Raw genomic sequence first — 9,603 nt, 5'->3', positions numbered from 1 at the left:
GGGTGAAGGGGAATGTGGAGATGGCGGGGGACCGGCAGCCAGGCAGGCAGACCTGTAGCAGGGACAGAGCTGGCCCCCCTCCCAGCTTGGCCGTGTCATGAAGATGGGAGTGGGAGTGTGTAGTGGGGGAACCACCCATAAGGGACCCCCACCTGCCAACTGGCTGGGCACCCCAAGGCTGTGTGTTGCCTACCTGGTATTCCCCAACACCCCTGTTCTTCCCAGTGCACCTCTCCGGTGCCTGCTTCTTCTGATGCCTGCGATTTAGATCAGCCTTGCTGTATCCACGGCAACAGAAGCAGGAATGTTACTGACCCTCAGAACACTGAGGGTCCCAAGATGTGGCCTGGGCTGTGATTTACCCTGAGTGAAACAGCTTGAGCCCCCTTTCTGGATACCAAGACAACCCTGCTGAGAGAGCCCAGGTAAGCAGGCAGCAACCCTCCACCAAGGATGGGGGCTGGGACTTATCTTCTGTCTCCCTACACATATATCAGAGTCTCTATCACTGCCATGCTCTCTGTCTCTGACTGCCTGTCAGTCTCTTTCTGTCTTTCTGCTCCATCAGAGGAGCTATTTTGGCACCCAAGCCTGGACACTCTTCTAGTCATCCCCATCTTTCTCAATCCCAAATGTCCCACGAGAAAGGGAGCCACCACCTGTTTTCCCACACAGAATCTCTTTTTATCATTGTGATCGTGCTTGAGCATGAGGCTGTGTTAATATTTCCTTGTGTGGTGGTGGAAGGGATGCCTGGGAGCTTCTCTCACAATGTGTGCACCCTGGGCAGGCTTAGCCTCTTACAGCTGCCTTCTCTCCCTTCTCCCTCACTCTTCTCCAGGTTCCTTGGCCTGGTTGGTGAGTGTGTGTGTGTGTGTGTGTGCGCGCGCGCGCGTGTGCACGCGCACCGAGGTAACAAGCAGGTGGGCAGACATGACAGAGAAGCTGCTCCCAGCCCAAACCAAACACCACACACTCTTCCCTTAAGTCTGTCATTCTTCCCTTTTTCCTTCCTTCTTTCCTTCCTTCCTTTCCTTCCCTCCCTCTGTCTCTCCCTCCCTTCCTTCTTTCTTCCCTTCACCTGTCTTTCCCCACAGGTAACACAGACTTGTGCCAGCTCACCACTGAAGATATTGCTGTGATTACAAGCTAGGGGAAGAAACCTGCTGTAGGGCTAAAGGAAGGTGAGGTGAAGGTGGGGAGCACTTCCAGGCTCTAGGTTACCTGATGGCTTTATAATGGCTCTGTGGGGTCAAAGACCAACAATATGGTCATCCCCACAGTTTGAGCCTCAGCCTCCATCACGAGGCTCTCTATCTCTCTTTTTGATGCCCATGGTGTGTCTGGGACCCCCAGAGTTTATGGCCTTGTGCACAGTAGCCAGAGATACCTATGCCCACCTCCCTAGTCCTGGTCTGGAGATGCAGTAAACTTAATACATGGAGAAGGTAGAATCTACCAGGGACACTTCCCCCAACTATTAGATCTATAGCATTAGTGTCAGTTTTCCCATTTGTCAAAGGGGCTGGTAAACATTCCTTTGTTGGTGTGTATAGGGATTAAATGAATTGATGCATGTAAATAAAGAATGTGGCACAGAGGTGGCACTGAACCAATGTCAGCAAAGCTCATGGTCACTATTGTTACTGATTATTTATGATTAATATTGTTATTGATTATTTGGGGGAGTGACTATCCTTCTTCTCCAAGGTCTCAGCAGATATCTGGTAGGGGACAGTGGTAAGACAATTTTGGAGAAGGGGAGGGGAGATAGGGGCAGCTCTATGCTGTTACTTCTCATTGTAAGGAGTGATAAGTGGTGTTTGAGGGCAGAGCCTGTCATCACCACCTTACTCCAAGATTCTTTCCCTATACTTGCTCTTGTGAGCGCGCACACACACACACACACACACACACACACAGACACACAGGCTTGAGCCCCCATGAGCTAGCAGAGGCCTGGCTTTCAGCCTGCAGCATTCTTGGTCCTGGTGATGTATGCATCTCCCTGTTGAGGGGGCACTTGGCAAGAGTTTGGCCTGTGGTCAGTGGCTGGCAGGACCTGGAGACAAGGCTGACCTTCTGAGATTGCAGAGCTTAGGGTAGAACTGGGGTGTGGCCCATCAACACACTTGTGGGGATGAGTCCCTGAAAATTGCTGTCCTGGAGCCCAGCATAGAGGAGGGTGGGGTCTGATGGCTGGTTTGTGATGGAACACGAAGTGAGGGTTGGTAGCTGGAGGAGGGACCTCAAGGCCAGGCGAGGAACAGGCAGAGGGAAAAGACTGAAGCCCAGAAGACCCCTTTGTGGGGGCAAGGATGGGTGGGGCTTTGAGACTTTTCTGAAGAAGCATTTGGTGTGGAAGGGAGAGGACTCAATCTAGTCTGGAGGCACCTGAACTTGAGTGTGGGTGTATATATATGACTGAAAATGTGTGGTTGTGTATGCATGTCTGTTTATGGGCATTGTGGATGTATATGAGTCTCTCTGTGAACAGGTCATGTGATGATAAGTGTGTGTAGGGGGTCTGGGTAAGCTTGTGTGTGTGAAGAGGGGTAGGTATGACTATGCAGGTCTGTTCGGGTGAGCAAGTGGGCATGTTTAATTATAAGCCTGAGTGAGGGTTTCTCTGGGCCAATAGGCCTATTAAATGTCTGGTTGTATATGTGTGTGGTATCAATGTGTCTTTGAATTACACCTGTGTGTACATGTTGTCTGATTGTATGTGTGAGTGTATGGGCTTTGGAATGCCTGGGTATGCATTTCTAATTAGGTGAGTGCCTAATTATATCTCAGTGTGTATATTTGTATATGCTTATATGTGCATAAAGGGTGTGTATATATCTAAATGGTGTGTCTGTGAGTGTAAGGACATATATGTGTGCATGTCCATGCATGTATAGGAGGGTATGTATATATGAACAGAATGTGAATGTGGCTGTCATGAATAGGCCTGGGTGTGAATGTCTAGGTGGACTTACTGGTATTTTTAATTACGTATCTGTCTGTGTGTGCATGCTTGATTGCATATTGTCTGTGGACAAACCTACAGATCAGATCTACATCTGATTGGGAATATGTTAGTAGATTGGCACACTAATATCAGCAGAACTAATTGTGTGAATAAGGGAAAGGGTATGAATATATGTTGTGTGCATGAAAATGTATTTTGTGGGCTAACCTACATGTGCATATCTGACTATATATGAGTATGGCCGTGGGTGTGTATACTTGTATATAGATATGTACATCAAGCTGTGTATATGGGTTAATGGATGCATTTGTGTATATGTCTAATTGTGTTTGTGGGTACACTGTTGTGTGTGAGTGCATGTTTGATTGTGGTATGTGTGAGTAACTATATGTTATAATACTTGCGTGTGCATGTTTCGTTAAGTGTTTTCCTTGAATTCTGAATGTGAATGTGAATATGTGTTTGCATATGCCTGTGTGTGACTGCAAGTGTACATGTGTATATATATGCTAGTATGTATGAACATCTGGCTGTGTGTATTTGAGTGAAAATGTCTATATGCCTGTGTGTTCATGCACATATAATTGTGTATATGTGTGAGTATATGCTTGTTTGAATGTGCAGGTGTGTTAAAGTACCAGTTTGTACAGTTCTAATTATTTGCATATGCATTTGTGTTTATGTCATTGTTTGTTTGGGAGTATATGTTGAAGAACAGTGTAAGTGAATATATGTTTGTGCATACTATTCTTGATCTACAAGTGTGTGAGTGTGTGTGTGAGGATGTCTTTGTGCATCTCAATTCATGTGCAGGTGTACAAGTGTGTGGAAGAATATGTGAGTGTACTGCTACGTGCTCATGTATGCAAACATACCTTTGTATCCAAGTCTCTCTGTTTGAATGTAAGTGTAAATTAATATTTTCTTTGCATAGCTTCTCATATGTTTATCAATATGTGTGGATGGATATGGTGTACATATCTGACTGTGATTTCATGAGTGTATTTTATGACTACACTTGTATTTCCATGCCTGAATTTGTGCACATAGGAATTAATCATGTATAAGTCTATATGCACATGAATATGTGCATAGGTGTATATACCCAATTGTGCATACAGGTCTTCATGTGTTAGAATGTCTGTATGTGTATAAATCATCTTATTCACAAGCATGTGCATATCTAGGTATATATGGGTATAAGTACATCCATGTGTGAATGTGAATATATTTGTGTGGATGGGTCTATATGTGGGTGCATATATATTTGTGAGCTTGCTTCTATATGTCCTTACATGTTCATTGTCTGAATGTGAGACAGGTTCTACCTGTCAATGGGTATGTGTAAGCATGCCTGTGTGTACACCTGTGTTTGTGAGTGAATGTAAGTCATGCATGGGCATTATGTCATGTAGGTATGCATATGTTTGGGAATAAATGAATGTGCATGTGTGTGACCAGGTACAGTGTGAGCATGCAGTGTGAGTGTGAGTGTGCCTATGTATAGAGATGAGCTCAGATATGTGTTCACATACATGTCTAATAATGAGAGAGAGAAGTTCAGCCTTGGGCCTGTGCAGAAAGGCGTTATCACTGAAAAGTGTGATACAGGAAGGTATTTATGAGTTTGTTTATGAATTTGTGTGACTCTGTGTGTACCCCAGATATATTTATGAGCATATCAGTGTGTCAGTGGTGCCTTGATAGACCATGTCTGTCTATAACTATGTAGACAAAATGCAGGATGGTAATCTATGAGGCCTGGCCGATTCATGACCTCCTTCTAGGGCCTCTCTGGCCTTAACCATGTACTAAGCTTTCATGAGGGTCTCAGGATAATTTCTGTTATCATTCACATCCAGAAAGTGGGAATCAGTCATGACTAATATCCTGGGGAACTATGCCTACAACTTCTGTAGAAAATCATTCTTGAAACACAAAGATCTCCATTCCCATCTCCTCACAATCAAAGACGCAGAACAGAATGGTTCTAGGGTGAGTAAATGGTTTTCATAAAGGGCACCCAAATCATGCCATCTAAGCAGAAATCTAGACATGAATGTATCTGAGGGAAGATTTGTCTGTATGGGTTGGTGTGTGTATGTATATCTGGTGAAGAAGAGAAACAAAGAATCTGGGTTGTATGTGTGTAAGAAAACCCATGGGTGTTTCTGTGTAGGGTGTTATGTGAGACATTTGCGTGTATTTGGGAAGGGTGAATGTAGGTCTATCTAAACAGTGTATTTGTGACGTAGTATGAGAGCAGGGAAGTCCCTGGGTGGTGTAAATGGTTAATATACTCGGCTGCTAACCGAAAGGATGGAGGTTCAAGTTTCCCCAGAGGCATCTCATAAGAAAGTCCTGGTGATCTACTTCCAAAAACTCAGCCATTGAAAATCCTATGGAGTACTATTCTATTTTGACATAAAGTCACTAGCTATGAGTCAGAGTTCTCAATGGCAGCTAGTGGTAATAGTGGTGATGGACAAGAGCATGCGCCTAGTTGGGTGAAGAATGGTATGAATGAGAGCTAGGTGGGAATACATATGAGATGTGTGTACTTGAGGGATATGTGAGTGTGGGTGTATCTGGATGGTATAAGAGAGTGTGTGGGTGTACCTGGATGATGTGTGTGTGTGTGTGTGTGCGCGCAGTAGTATAGATGTATCAGTGTTGTGCATATAAGAGCAAGTGTAGATGCTTCTGTTGTTGTTTGCCATCGAGTCGGACCTGACTCAGTGACCCCTCCTTGGGTTTCTGAGGCAGTATCACTACGGAAGTAGATTGCCCCATCTTCCTTCCGAGGAGTGGCTGGTGGGTTTGAACCGCCAGCCTTCTGGTTAGCAGCCAAGTGCCTTAGGCACTACGCTACCAGAGCTCCCTAGGTGAGGAAAACTAGATGCATTGTGGGGTATGGAAGTGTCAGTATATCTGGGTGGTATGTAGGTAGATGAAAGCATAAGTGTATCTGAGTGATGGAAGTGTGTGATGGGGTGTATCTGGATGGTTATACGTGTGTGAGTGAGAGATGATTTGTCACATTTGACTGGGAGTGGGGAGTTATGTAATTAGAGATCTTTATGGATGGTGTGACACTATGGTTAATGCATTGGGCTGCTAACCAAAGTCAGCGGTTTGAACTCACCACCTGCTCCATGGAAGAAAGATGAGGCAGTCTGCTTCTGCAAAGATTTACAACCTTGGAAACTCTATGGGGTAGTTCTACTCTGTCCTATAGGGTCACAATGAGACGGAATCCATTCAATGGCAGTTTGTTTTTCGGGTATGAATAGTGTGTGGGAGTGTATCTGGGTGAGATGTGTGTGTGGTGCGTGGGTGTAACTGGACTGTGTGTGTCTGTGTTAGAGAGTATGGGTGTATCTGCATTGTGTGTGAAGTGTGGGTATATCTGGATGGTGGCGACTAAGAGAATTGGGTATATATCTTGGTTGTGTATATATGTAAGAGACAGTATAGATATTTCTGGATGTGGGGAGTGTGAGAGCATGAATGTATCTGGATGGAGGAGATACACCATCAGGTATATCTAGATGGTGTGTGAGAGATTGGGTATAACTGGATCAGGGGTGAGTGTGGGTGTATAAAGGACTGTGAGTGTATGTGGATGAGCTATGTGTATGAAGTGTGGGTATATCTCTAGGTGGAGTGTGTGAGAGAGAAAGCATGCAGGTATATGTGGGTTGTGTATGAAAGTATATGGGTATACTTTGGGTGGAATGTGTTTGAATGTGGGTATATCTGGATGTTCTGGAAGTTAGGGCATGAGTGTATCTGGACGATGTGTGAAAGAGCTTTGATTGTGTACCTGGGTGGGTTGTGTGAGTGTATATGTACTTGGGTATTCAGGTGGGTTGTGAAAGGGCATTTGGGGGTATATATGAGATGTGTGTATATGGAGTGTAGGTGCATCTTTGTTGTGTGGAGGAGATGAGAGCATAGCTTTAGCTGGATAGCTGAGTGTGTGGGGAACTATACCTGTATGGTGTGTGTGAATTGGATATATCCAGGTGGGATGTAGAATGTAGATAGTAATGGGGTATATCTAGACAGTGTTTGTGGGTTTGAGTGTATCTCAGTGAGCTCTATAGGATGAATCTGGATAGTGTGTATCTATGACAGGGTGGATGTATCTGGGAAAGGCTATGTGAATATGGGTGTCTATGGATTGTGTATGGGTGTGATGTGTGTATCTATGTGCATGTATGGATGTAGTTGGGTTGGAAATTTGTGAGTGTAAATATTGAATGGAGTGTGTGTGAACATAGTGTAGTTGAATGATATGTCTGTCATTGTGGGTGCATCTTGATACTGTGTGAGATTGTAGGTGTACCTAGGTTGGGTTGAGTGTGAGGGATCTGAGTTGGGGGTGTGTATCTGGATGTTGTATGTGAGAGTATGGGTTCAAACAGGTTTGTATAAGTGTGGCTATATCTAGGTAGAGTACATGTGAGTGTAGGTGTTTTGAGGTGTGTGTATATGAATGTGGGTATATTTGGATAATATCTGTGTGAGGGAGTGTGGATGTATCTCTGTTGGGTTTGTGTGCAAAAGTGAGTGTATCTGAATGGGTGCATACAAAAGAGAATGTGGGTGTATCTGGACTGGGATGTGTGAGAGTGTGGTTATACATGGGTAGGATGTGTGTGGGTCTATCTTTATGGTATATGAGACAGAGGGTGCGTGCATGGTTTTATATGTGTGTGAGAGAGAGTGTGTGTATATGGATGAATGGATGTGTATGGGTGAATCTGTATGGAATTGTGAGTGTGAATGTATTGGGCAAGGGGTGTGAGTGTGGGCCAGTGTGTGTGTGAGTAGGTGTATCTGGGTGGAGAATGTATCTGAGAATGTGGATGTATCTGTATGTGAGTGTAGATTTATCTGGATGGTGTGTAGGTGATGTATCTGGGTGTTTTGTGTGTCCAATAGTATGGTTGTGTCTGGGTAGGATGTGTGATTGTGGGTGTGTGATATATCTCTCCTGGAATGTCTAAATGGGAACATGTCCATGTTTGTCTGTGTATGTGCTTACATGTGTGTGGTTGTTTGCCCCTAAATGTATCAGTAAATGGGAGCTGGTGTGTATGTGTGTGTGTGCTTGTGCTCAAGTGATGTGTATCTGTAGGGGAGAGGTGAATATGTTTCTATATATAAGTTGAATCTGCAAGGACTTTGGAGCTGGACTCTGCATTTGAATCTTAGTTCTGCTATTCATAAACTCTGTGGCTTTGAACAAGTCCTCTAACCTCTCTTTGCCTTAGTTTCTTATTTGTAAAGTGGGGTAATAATACTTTATAGGGTGAAGATTGGGAGAATTAACATTTGAAACGCAGTTTGAACAGTATCCGGCACTTAAATGAGTGCTGTTTAAAGCGTTACCTATTATTATAATTATTATATGTGCCAGTGTTTAAGTAAATAACAGTGTAGGTGCTGATTGGGGTAGTTTCTATGTGCATATTTGCCACATTGTCTGTATCCATGTGTGTGCATGTGTGTGTGTGAAAAAGAGAAAGAAAATGAGCATATCCTGTGTGTATATGAGTGTGTCTGTACATTAACATGGGTTTATAATTATATGTGTCCCAGTGTATATATAAAACCATGGATATGTGAGAATAAGTGTGTCTAGGGGGTGGATGGAGGGAGTTTGTGCCTATGTGGACATTTTCTAGCATGAATGCATTTGGGTGTGTGAGTGAAAATATCTGTAATGTAGCATTTATGTGAGTGCAGGTGTTACCTGTGTTTCTGGTATGTCTGCATATATGAGCATGCTTCTGTCAGTGTATATGTGTTCATGCCAGTGTGTTTTCATCTGAATATGTGAACAAGTTTGTAGTGGTCAGTATGTGAATGTGTGCATGTGAAACTTTGTTGTGTCTGTAAATGGAAAAATGTTGGTATCTAGGTTTGTATGTCATGATGTGGGTGGATGTGTGAGGGGGGATGGATCTGTGTGTGTTTGTGTAGTAGGTTTGTGTTTACATGACCACGTGCTCGGATGTATGTATCTGTGTTGTGTGAGTGTATGTGTAAGCATAAATGGGTGTGTGTATCTGGGAGTTTGTGTCTCTCAGCATTTATAAGCATCATTGGGTATGTGAGCGTGCATGTGTGAGTCTACATTGCTCTGTATATGTGTGTGTGTGTATGTGTGTAGGAGTGAACCTGAGCAATGTACCTGTATGTGCAAACATACTTATATCTGTGTATATATGCATGTGTGCCAGGGTGGATTTGTGAGAGTGGATTTGTATAAGATCCAAAAAAACAACCAAACTCACTGCTGTCGAGTCAATCCCGACTCAGAGCGAACACTCCTTGGGTTTCTGAGGCAGTATCTCTGTGGAAGTAGATTGCCCAGTCTTCCTTCGGAGGAGTGGCTGGTGTGTTTGAACTGCCAGCCTTCTATTTAGCAGTCAAATGCCTTAGGCACTATACAGGTTGTAGGTGGAGAAAGGCTGGATCTGTAAGATGTGAACAGAATTTGATCTGTCTCTGAAGGCCAATTCTTGTGTCTCTGCATGTGTGATGATGTCTAGAAGTGGGTAGGTCTGTATGATTTGGTTTGTATATATGTGTCTGCATGTACCCCTGTGAATTGT

The sequence above is a fragment of the Orycteropus afer genome, unplaced genomic scaffold, assembly GCF_000298275.1.
Source record: "Orycteropus afer afer isolate SDZICR_OR568_19922 unplaced genomic scaffold, OryAfe1.0 scaffold01010, whole genome shotgun sequence".
NCBI lineage: Eukaryota > Metazoa > Chordata > Mammalia > Tubulidentata > Orycteropodidae > Orycteropus > Orycteropus afer.
Note: the sequence above shows the minus strand (reverse complement) of the source record.